Raw genomic sequence first — 12,184 nt, 5'->3', positions numbered from 1 at the left:
GTCTGCAAATTGAGATTCTGGTTTGGTGTTTATCTTAAGTCATGTGGCAAAGCTCGCTTAAGGTTAGATACCGACTTTTAGGATTGCTACTTCCAGTAGCTGGCACTAGAGTTCTAGTCCTCTTCTTTTGTGAAGAAGCAATTTGCATACTTAATTTCCCAGAGGATCATTGCATGGCCTATAAGTCTCCTTACACTGGTATGTCAAGCATGTTACTCTCCACAAGGAGACCCCAGTCAGAGGCCTCTCATTCAGCCAAACCAGAGCTCATGGTTTGCACTGAGGAGGGGCAAACACCCCAAAACATGTGTCTGCAAATTGAGATTCTGGTTTGGTGTTTATCTTAAGTCATGTGGCAAGGCTCGCTAAAGGGTAGATACTGACTTTTAGGATTGCTACTTCCGGTAGCTGGCACTAGAGTTCTAGTCCTCTCCTTCTGTGAAGAGGCAATTTGCACTGCAAAATCAAGTGATACACAGGGTTAACACGAGGAACGAGAAATGGCCCAGTAACACACTGTGACCATCGTATTGAAATGTTTCACGATTATTTTATAGAGCTGATAGACCGGATTTACATTATATACAAAGTGGCTCAAGGTCAGACCCTAGTGACTGGATTGAGTCATTTGCTCGCTAAATCTCACTACAGGCAAGATGCTCTTGACCTGCTGGTAGAGATCACTGACGTGGACAACGCATGATAAAAAAAAAAAGAAATCAATATAAATTAATGGAGTCGGAAACTGTACATAATAATATCTTACATAACACACTTTATTTTCTGTCTAGATTCCAGATGTAAATGGCCAATGTGCACATATAAAGGGGTTGCATCATGCAATTTGGCCAATGATGACCATAGCCACAAAAAGATGGATAGTATTAGTTACAACAGAAAAGCGTCCCATCGCATGGCATCGCCCATTTTGTATTCTGGAAAATCCCTTTAACACTACTGAAAAATAATTTTCTATTCTGTGACTACACCAGATACACGTGAATGTTGATTAATTTTCATTCGAGTTGCATAAATCTGTCTTTTGGCCTTTACTCCCCTTTGCATATGGAGGAATACTGTTTATGCGAACAAGCAATCAAAACTGGCAAAATAGTAAGTTATCATAACCTCCGGAGAAAAATCCATTATTTCCCGCCATGACCTCCCGCACAAATCAGCATCTGCAGCAGTTTGGGAAAATGTCACCTATGTCCCAGCCCAGGACCCCGGTGCCACAATGAGATTGTATGAAAACAAGCCGAGTTCTCCGGAGCCTGCTAAAAATTCAGACATTCCCTCCTGCGTAAAAGAAAGGAGTCAGCGGATGTGAAAATCTCCACAAAAGTAATAAAATTCACATTAATTCTGTGACTGGAGGAACGGGTGTGACATTATGCTGGCATCATTGAGTTACTGTAGGCCGTGTGCATTGTCACAGTAGCCATGCTATGCTCTATGGAATCCCTTAAAGGGGTTGTCCACCATCTTTAGAATTTTTTTTACTTAAATTCATCTATTTGGGGCTAAAAATCATTTTTGCAATTGGGTTTCATTAAAAATTTTGCACCATCTGCTTTCTATAGCCTCTGTTTCTAGCTGGCAGCTAGGGATGAGCCGACCCGTAGAAATTCGGGTTCTGGTACCCGACTTAAACTTTACTCTAAAGTTAGGTTCGGGTAGCAGAACTTGACCCGAACTTTAACCTGTACCCGAACCCCATTCCTCTCCCTTTCGCTCTCCCCCTCTCCGGACTTGTCCTGGAACTAACAACATTAACCCCGAACTTTTACGTTCGGGTTCGCTCATCTCTACTAGCAGCAGAATGAGTTAATTGAGAATCCATCAGTCAGCCCGCTATGACGGTTCAATGACGCAGTCAGACAACCATATAAATCGGACTGAGATCGGACCACAATGCATGTACTGGTCAGCGGCTCTCCCAATCCGACCGTGACAGCTTCATATATTTCTATGCAGCTGTCACGCCAAACTGCTGAAAAAGAGGCATTAAATGTGGTGACCATAGTTTATATTGGGAAAACCCAATGACAGGTTCCCTTTAAACTGTCTGTGATAGTTCACAAAGTGTGGTGCAATTACTTTACGCTCTATGCCATCAAATTCTCTACATTAATGGGGATTCTCTTCACAAAAAGGTCCATTCACAATAGGGAGATTACAATTTGCGCCCCTGCCCAAATCCCAGGCAATCAGCTGTGATTGGTGAAAAATCATGGCAGTAGGTGCTCAATTTCCCTACAGTGCCCCCACAGGAGAAATATAGTATTACACAAATCCAATCTAATTAAATGAGTTGCCTGTGTATTGCAGGACAGGACATGTCCTCCAAAGAGAAAGACGTTCCACATTCTGATCTTGAACACCATTTAGAAAGCACTAATGGGATATGTAAAAATTATTTTCCCTAAACTAGGACAATACTTTCAAGGCAACATACAAACCTAGAGAGAATTTCCCAAGAGATACATTTATAAAATATATAGTTATAGTTAGAATATGCCATACATGTTTAATCAATTGGGACTAATCAATTTAAGTAGGGCCCGTGTCGATCCATCCTTTCGATTTTATTGATATGTCATGTTGTAAAATCCCTTAAAAAAATCCTAAAACACCATACATACTGTATCTACGTTTTATTGTCAATTATGTACAGGCACAACCAGACTCAAAGTCATTCAACACGAAGTCGGAGTCGCGGAGTCACAGTCGGAAAATTGAGGTTCTGCTTACCAACTCTACAGCCCTGGCCAAAATCATGGAATATTTTCAGCCAATCAGATACTGATTATTCAGGTAGGGCCATAACTATACTAGGTGCTAGAATTACAGCCCTGGAATTTAGGGAGGCCCAATAGATCCCTTTGGCTCATATGAGAAGGCCAACACCTTTAAAGGCCAGTGATTGTTGAGGGTTCTGTTGGAGATTTTGCACTGTGGCCTACAAGCTTCAACTTTTGCAACACCTTTCCAGGGATGAGTGGAACCAACACTCCAAATCCTATTTTTTGGGGCTATTTTTGGCCAAGACAAAAGTTCATGTCATTGGTGGCATTAGGGCCGATCATCGTTGATCCTTTGTCCAACATTTATCTACGGAGATCACATCTAGAATACGGCAGGAATGCTTCTTTGCCTTTACACATTTCACTGGCATACAGGATACAAATCTTCCCTTGTATTCATTCTAAACATGTCTTTGCCTTTTTTTCCCTCTCTAAATCTTTTTAACTTTGTAAACCGTCCTTTACAAGTTTCTGGATGGTAGATTCAAATGCAGAGATAAGCAGCTATATAATGGACGATGGAAGCAGATGCGTGATACACACTAAATCCCAACCTGGTTGTCAGACTGGATTAAGGTTGTACAAACCATTATTTATCTACACTTCCAAATCTAAAATGTCCTTTCACCCTTTGCTATATAGTTTCAGTTTATATTAATGGAATATTCTCACTAAATACCATCACTTAATGATCCAACTGATCCCGAGGATGAAGAGGAAGCTAAGTTTGGCTTACTCTGGCAATCCTATAGACAAAGGAGTGAAGGTTAAACACATGGACCTCCACTCTGTTCATGGTTTCTGGGAATGGATGCACAGCCCTGTTCTCCGGAATGATGAGGAAAATTTGGCAGACTGCCAGAATAAAGTAAAACCTGAAGGTCTGAACTGAAAGGTAAGTTGATGTGCATGCAAAATGTAAATGCATGTTCACACAAGGCCATTAAACAGAGAGAAACCAAGAACAAGAAAAATACCCAAATAACTGAAAGTAGATGTATAAATAACACAGTGCAAAAATAATAATAAATAATAAAGGGTATTTAGCTAACATAATTTTGATCAAAATAATGTGAAAGCCATCCCGCCACTTCACGACAACCCTTATGGGACAGTCCTAACTCTAATATTAAAAACCTTACCATTTGTCAAGTGACATACATATGGACAAGGGCAGAGAGACTGATCCCTGGTGTAAGCATAAACCAAGGTGAAATGAGCGTCTCAGCCCAGACAAAGGGCGGCCACACCCTGCCAGAATAAAGTGTAGCCCATGTTTCATTAAAAAAATGGGGACAGGAAGCACTTAACACAAGGCCACCTCAGAAGTTATCAGGAGATTAGTGTGACACAATGAGTTGCGTACCAAAGTAATCACCTGCCATAGTCGTAAAAGAGGAAGACAACTCGACCATGGAACATTGAGTCTGTAGCCGGGGTGTGACACCCCAGGGGTCTGGTTGCCACAGTGATAGAGATATTACGTCTGAGAGCAGGTGGGAGGTCCTTTGGTCAGGGATCCTGTGCATGCCACACCTCCTGCCCAGTCTTGGGAGGGGAAGGACTTCCCCTATATAAACCTGGGGCTGAGGCAGGGTAGGGAGTTCTGAGAGGAGAAGACAGGGAGCAGAGCTGCTCTATGGGCTCTGCTCCACAGGCAGGCCCTGTCCTGGGGCCTGAGCCTGGAGTCAAGGAGAGTAGAGACAGAGAAGCAGCATAGGAAGAAACAGCAGAAGCTCATTGGGAGCAATATTACTACGAGTCAGGGGCTGGCAGCTGCAGAGCTCGCCCTGACTGAGAAGCTTTCTTACCGGACCCGGCGTCCGAGGCTGTGGGGACTAACTCTTACCCAGCAGCAGAAGCCGACCGGCAGGGGATTTCAGGTCCTCAGGCCCAGAAACCCGAAGGCACGGTCACACGCGTGGGACCAGCACCGCCATCGTGGAGCGGAAGCCATTAGAAGGCCCCGAGTCACCGGCCATACGGGTGAGCACCACACGGTACACTCAGGGACGTGGGCTACTTATATCCGCTTCTAGCAAGGTAGCCAGAAGAGTACAGTCAGTTTGGGAGGCCTACAACTCCGCCTGGCCAGGGGAGATCCCATCTGCTCAAGGACTGACCAGGCCCCGTTCACTAGCAAGTACTCCGGGAGGGTCTATCGTTGTTACCAGTAAAGACCCTGAATTACACCGCACCGTCTCTGAGTGGTTCCTGCTACCCCCATCATCCACATCTGCTGCCCTGAGGCCATACCCCTCCCGTTGGGGGTTATACCATCTACGCTGCACCATCCATCCACCGGCCTCAGCGGACTGTCCTGCAGCGGCAGCTCCATAGCTGCATTCAACGGGTGGCGTAGTCGTCCTGCATCTACCGCTGTTACATCGCCGCTCAGTTTGACTCACTGGGCACGGACCGGGTCACCGCCACGAGACTACAACCCTCAAGAGATCCGGCTCCGGGTAAGCTCCCGCGTGCGCAACGCAGCGCGACACAGGCCCAGGGGCGCGTCAACTTTGGCGTAGTCGGCAGGATTTCGTGCCCGCAACCACCGGGTACTGCGTGCCTGAAAAAGAGACTTTTCAAACTTACCTGTGGTGAAGATTCCCGCCATCCGGCGCCATCTTCAGCCTTCTTCCCGCCATCGGTGAAGTTTCCCGCCATCCGGCGCCATCTTCTGCCTTCTTCCCGCCATCCGGCGCCATCTTGGAGACGCCGCGCGGGAAGAAGAGGGGCGTGGACTCCGAAAGCACGCGAGAACTGAAGCCCCGCCTCACGTCCGGACGTTGCGTAAGGTCCTGGAAGGAGCCCAGCAGATGCCGACGTCACAGGAGCGCGACGCCAGGTCCTCTACCCCGACGATTGACTGCGGAGCCGCGGCCTACGGAAGAGGATCTCCGGAAGGTAGGCCACGGTCCACTAGGGGGGAGGAGGACACCAGGAACGGACAGCAAGATGGCGGACCGGCAGCAGACTAAGCTGCCCAGCATCGGCAGTGCCCCAGTCGTCGCCGGCCCCGACCAGTGTCGGGAGAAGACGCGTGACGCAGGAGCGGTCGCGGGAGCAGGTAAGAGGAGTCTCCCTGTCCCGGACGCTGCCAGCGTCAGCCTGCTCCTGGGCCCCCTGGTGGAGCCGCCGATTCCGGGCGCTGCAGACACCGACCTGCTCCAGCCCCCGCAACAAGCCCTGCGGCCAAGCCCTCCAGCCCTGGGCACTACCACCACCAGCCCGCGCCCAGGCCCAAAGTTGCACCCTCTGACCCCGGGCGTCATCAACGGCGACCCTCTCCACGCCTGGTCGCAAGGCCTGAACTCCCCAGGTGCAAAAGGACTGTACGCCCTCCACGTTAACCAAGGAGGAGCTGCAGTACTACCAATACGAGGAAAGCCAAGAGGACCCGGACGGGTCTGAAGCCTACACACAAGAAGGAGCAGGAGGACGCCGTCGTTGAGTACGGTAGAGAAGAGACTGTATATAGTTGCCCGTAGGGGTACCAAAAAAAAACTGTTGCTGCTTAAAATATGTTCCCCGTTGGGACAAAAGAGTGAACTGTTCCCGTGTGTCCCCTATCCTTAACCAGGCTGAGGACTGTGAGCAGCCATCCCATCTCCCCACAGGCTGAGGACTGTGAGCAGCCAATCCTTATCCCCACTGGCCGAGGACTGAGAGCGGCCATATCTTGTAAATATTATGTGTTTCCAGTTATTTATAGGAGTCCTTGGTGGATTTACCGGGAATCCTTTGTACAGTTAGTGGAGCGTAACCCAGGATAGACTAAAAGACTGTTAAGGACTCGGGGTAGGACAGACCCCTACCTGGTTACGTCTCCCTGTTTTGGTGAAATGGACACCTTGCTTTTCAAAACTGCACCCGGTTGCGGACACGCCGTAACCATCTTATGTGTTTTTCTTATTGTATTGTTATTGTTATACCTTGTTATGTTTTTCTAAAAAAAATATGTTTAGTCCCGGAGTACTAAATTTCACTAGGGGGGAATGTGACACCCCAGGGGTCTGGTTGCCACAGTGATAGAGATATTACGTCTGAGAGCAGGTGGGAGGTCCTTTGGTCAGGGATCCTGTGCATGCCACACCTCCTGCCCAGTCTTGGGAGGGGAAGGACTTCCCCTATATAAACCTGGGGCTGAGGCAGGGTAGGGAGTTCTGAGAGGAGAAGACAGGGAGCAGAGCTGCTCTATGGGCTCTGCTCCACAGGCAGGCCCTGTCCTGGGGCCTGAGCCTGAAGTCAAGGAGAGTAGAGACAGAGAAGCAGCATAGGAAGAAACAGCAGAAGCTCATTGGGAGCAATATTACTACGAGTCAGGGGCTGGCAGCTGCAGAGCTCGCCCTGACTGAGAAGCTTTCTTACCGGACCCGGCGTCCGAGGCTGTGGGGACTAACTCTTACCCAGCAGCAGAAGCCGACCGGCAGGGGATTTCAGGTCCTCAGGCCCAGAAACCCGAAGGCACGGTCACACGCGTGGGACCAGCACCGCCATCGTGGAGCGGAAGCCATTAGAAGGCCCCGAGTCACCGGCCATACGGGTGAGCACCACACGGTACACTCAGGGACGTGGGCTACTTATATCCGCTTCTAGCAAGGTAGCCAGAAGAGTACAGTCAGTTTGGGAGGCCTACAACTCCGCCTGGCCAGGGGAGATCCCATCTGCTCAAGGACTGACCAGGCCCCGTTCACTAGCAAGTACTCCGGGAGGGTCTATCGTTGTTACCAGTAAAGACCCTGAATTACACCGCACCGTCTCTGAGTGGTTCCTGCTACCCCCATCATCCACATCTGCTGCCCTGAGGCCATACCCCTCCCGTTGGGGGTTATACCATCTACGCTGCACCATCCATCCACCGGCCTCAGCGGACTGTCTTGCAGCGGCAGCTCCATAGCTGCATTCAACGGGTGGCGTAGTCGTCCTGCATTTACCGCTGTTACATCGCCGCTCAGTTTGACTCCCTGGGCACGGACCGGGTCACCGCCACGAGACTACAACCCTCAAGAGATCCGGCTCCGGGTAAGCTCCCGCGTGCGCAACGCAGCGCGACACAGGCCCAGGGGCGCGTCAGGGGCACATCTCCAATAAAAGTTTGAGACCTAGGGAAACAGTCTATATACTTTTGAGAGGTTCTATACAATTGGGAAAGGATCTTAAAGTTGAGCTCCTGCAATCTACAGGAGACTGATAATTGTGTGATAGTATAAAAGACTTGTCCCACAGCTCCTGCAAAAGTATTTTTGACCAAGTTCTTCCTCCCATTCAAGAATAAAAATGGGTTTGGAGTCCCCCAAATCTCCAAGACCATTATGTTCTTAGATTTAAGAAATTGTGTGTGTGTTGGAGCCTCAAACCCCTTGCCAAAGATTTTAGATGAATGCATAATTATAAGTACTGCATCCAGGCCTGTTACGACTGTCCACTCTTTATTTCTAGAAGGTAACACTTCATCTTTGTTCCTCGGTATAAAAGAAGTAGGACGTGATAGAAGCAATAAGGAATTCCTAGTTGTTCCCAGTTTAGGATTTTCCAGCAAGGAAGTCAGAGGACCCAGGGAAGAAACCAGACCAAAATGTGTCCCAAACCTGTCCAAAATTAGAGAGAGGTTCTATAGGGCCGGATATAGGTTTAGACTGTTTTAATTGTCCCTGGAGACACCCTGAGCTTAGCTAAAATTCATCCCAAATTTCATCTCCACTCATAATTTATTGTGGCGGTGGTGGAGTAAATCTAGAATATAACTATATATTTATTTGACTCACTTATGTAGTGCAATTAAATTCCACGACACTTTACAGAAATCATCATGGTCCCCATTGGGGCTTACAATATAAGTTCCCTATCAGTATGTTTTTGGAGTATGGAAGGAAACCGGAGAACCTGGAAGAAACCCACCCAAACACGGGGAGAACATACAAACTCCTTGCAGATGTTACCCTCGGCAAGATTCCAGTGCTGCAAAGAAATAGTGCTACCATTGATCCACCATGATGCTGCCCATGTAGTCGCTATATGATAAAGGGAAAAATAAAGAAGGCCGGTGTTCCAGTGCTCCTTGGTTCTCGTTCACTAAGAGCATCTCACAATTTCTCAAAACAAATGAAAGAGCCATTCTATCTAGATTAACAAAATAAAATTTAGGAAGAAAGTGAGAAGGGTCTGAAATACGTCTAACAATTTGGGTAAGGAGTCTATTTGTACAACATTTATCTTCTCAAACTAAGAAAGTTCCAATTGATTCCATTTTGTTTTAGATCAGATTCAAGAGAGAGCGACAACGGTTTGGAATTAAGATTAATGATCTCCTTAGGGCCTGAGAGGATTTTAACCCCTAAATATTTAATGCAGGACCTCTGCCATCTGAAAATGAGAAGCTGACTGGAGTAGTTGGTCCTCATAGGGAACTGCATGCTCTTTCTAATTTAAAATAAGTTAAAATCAATAACCAAACAAAAGCCAATAATCTCTTAAGGGCTAGTGGTGGTTGCAGTCACACAGAAGTTTATAATTTACCTCCATGCTACGCAAAGGATTTGGTGCTTTGTATCATAAAAACACCACTTCACCTGTTCTAAAGATATGTTATTTGACTAGCCAGAACTGAAAGTTGGACCTAAAAACCACATGATGTTAAATAATAGACATTTCCTTTAAAACTATGAAAGCAAATAGATTAAAAAGAATATTTCAAGCCTTTTCACAAAGTTTAAGATTTGAACCAGTCTCTACAGATGAGACTGAGCTTAACATTTTTTTTTATCTGCAGAAAACATAAAAAAAATACACAGTACGGTGTAAATGTTTTAGGCAGGTGTGGAAAAAATGCTGGAAAATAAGAATGCTTTCAAAAATAGATGAGATAATAGTTTATTTTGATCAATTGACAAAACGTAGGACCCTCCACCATGCTTCACTGTTGCCTGCAGACACATTATTGTGCTGTTCTCCAGCCCTTCAGCAAACCAACTGCCTTTTGTTACAGCCAAATATTTCACATTTTGACCCATGTGTCCAGAGCACCTGCTGCCATATTTCTACACCTTAGGTATGGAGGTATGGTATGGATTCTGGCTGCAGTTCTTCCATGAAAACCACTTCTGGCCAGAATTCTCTGAACAGTAGATGCTGTAGGTTTGCCCCACTGGTTGGTGAAAGTTCTGTGTTGATGGCACTGCTGGATATCCACCGATATCTGTCATGTCTGTCAGAGGCCACAGGCTCAAAAACTTTACTTCGTAAAGACTTGGTGCAAGCCACTCCATCTGACAGATTCCTGAGAAACCCTACCTTCATCCTTTAACCACTGTACAGGGGTCCAGTCTTACAACGGGGTCCACTGGATTTCTTCCACTGAGGGGCTGCTAGATGGAGGAACAAACCAGAGGCAGGAAGGTTGGTCAAGCAGGGTCAAAGCCAAGAGGTCACATCAGGGATAAATTCATAAAGAAAACAGGTAGTCAAAAGTGAAGCCGAGGTCAAAGAACCGGAATAATCAGGACAAAACAGAGGAGCAAGGCACAGAGGTGTAAACCAGGACCGCAAAGCTATTCACTGCCAAAACTGATTCTCAGGGGTTCAAATAATAACTCGCCCCACCCAGTGCTGACAGAAGAAACACAACCTAACAGAACTTAACCCCATCGCGTGATGTGTCTGTCATCTGCAGCACTAATTTTCTACGGCTGGCCACTGCACCTATGGTCATCAATGATGTCCATTTCTTGGAAATACGGGCAGATACTTATCCATCATATAATACCATCAGAAAGACATCTGATTGGCTCCTAATTTATTCTGCAGTAGGACAATGACCGCAAACATGCAACCAATGTCATTAAAAATTATCTTCAGTGCAAAGAAGAACAAGGAGTTCTGAAAGTGATGCCCCCACAGGGCTCTGATCTCAACAACATTGAATCTGCATGAAGAGACTTCTTGAGGATTTGCACAAGTCTACATCCAAAAATCTGTCTCCAAGATGTTTGGAACAACCTCCCTGCTGAGCTCCTTCCAAAACTGTGTGACAATGGTATCTTAAAGAATTGATTGTTTTGAAGGTAAAGGATGGTCATACCAAATTTTGACTTGATTTAGATTTCTCTTTATATATTTATGTCACTCAAGGTGAGGGAAGGCATAAGTGTACAACAACGGGAAGAGGGGGAAGGGAGCCAAACAACTAGGGAAATGAGGAGTGGAGACCCCTAGGCAAATCTAATAACACCCTGCTTACCATATTGTCCCTATATAGGTTCTGCACCTATTGCTGAGCAGGAACCTAAACCCTGAATGTCCCTAGAGCTAGGCCCTAGATAGGGAGGGGACAGGGTGAACACTAGTCAGGCCCCACTACAAACTAAAGACACAAGGTAAACAAACAAAGGGGAGACACTTAGTTTGAGCAGACACCAGAGAGATAATGCCAACTGTCCTCCAAGAGCACCAAAGACGAGACTAGCCAACTGTTAGTACTCCAAGCTTGCACAGAAGTACATACAATTATCACTGGCAACTCTCTGGAGAAACTGAGAGTTTTTAACTACCAAGCTAGGGTGTGTCAATCAGCAGCAGAAGGTGGAGGTCACTGCTAGGTCCTAAAGGGAGAAGGATATAACTATACTACAGAGATGAGAGGATCAAGAAGGTGTCTGCAATGCCAAGCGCAGTGACCTTCTACAGCCGGATCCAGAGCGACTGTAGGTCACACCTGACACACTCGAGACAATTCACTGTGCATTTTGTAAATTGATAAAAATAAACTATTAACACTTCTATTTTTGAAAGCATTCTTCAATTGCAGCGTTTTTTTCTACACCTAAATCTTTTGCACGGTATTGTATCAAGTAAAAAACAAGAAAATCCAAACATTCAGACACAATGATGAAATGTAATGGAATTGACAATTCGCTTGGCATGGGGGACTCAAACCTTATAAGGCGAATACTAAAGAAAAAAATGAACACAAACAAATTAAAAATTAATGCAAAAATTACATTTAAGAAAAGAATGGGCTATAAAACTCGATTCTTCATCTTGCTCTTTGTTTACTGTAATCTTTAAAAGCCAAGAACACAAGCATACAGTATATTAGTCTGGAGACAGCGAGTGAAAACTCCGGTCTTGATGTAGATGGAGAGAGCTTTCCCACTGAGCGAAATTGCATTAGCATATCAAAGCTATAAGACAGAAATCCAACAGAGCAACAGACAGAGGTGTAACCCCTTCTGCTCCAGAGGGGACAGAGCTGGATGTATAAAGTAGTCTTGGGAATCCCTCCCCTGCTTTGAAATCTTAAATATTATTATATGGGAGGAGACTTGTCACATGGAGATCTTTCAATCAGCACGGCACGGTCCAGAAAGCGATCCCCA

The 12,184-nt window shown here is 46.2% G+C and overlaps 1 protein-coding gene across 2 annotated transcripts in view; it reads right to left on the bottom strand.

Moving 5' to 3' along the window:
- SGCD (sarcoglycan delta) overlaps positions 1–12,184 on the bottom strand; it is a 1,005,043-nt gene that overhangs the window by 461,417 nt on the left and 531,442 nt on the right. The window lies entirely within an intron of this gene.

The sequence above is a fragment of the Phyllobates terribilis genome, unplaced genomic scaffold, assembly GCF_046119375.1.
Source record: "Phyllobates terribilis strain yellow unplaced genomic scaffold, ASM4611937v1 Scaffold_10__3_contigs__length_209671492, whole genome shotgun sequence".
Classification (NCBI taxonomy): Eukaryota; Metazoa; Chordata; class Amphibia; order Anura; family Dendrobatidae; genus Phyllobates; species Phyllobates terribilis.
The sequence above is the reverse complement of the archived record's forward strand: the minus strand, read 5'-3'. Positions and strand labels throughout refer to the sequence as shown.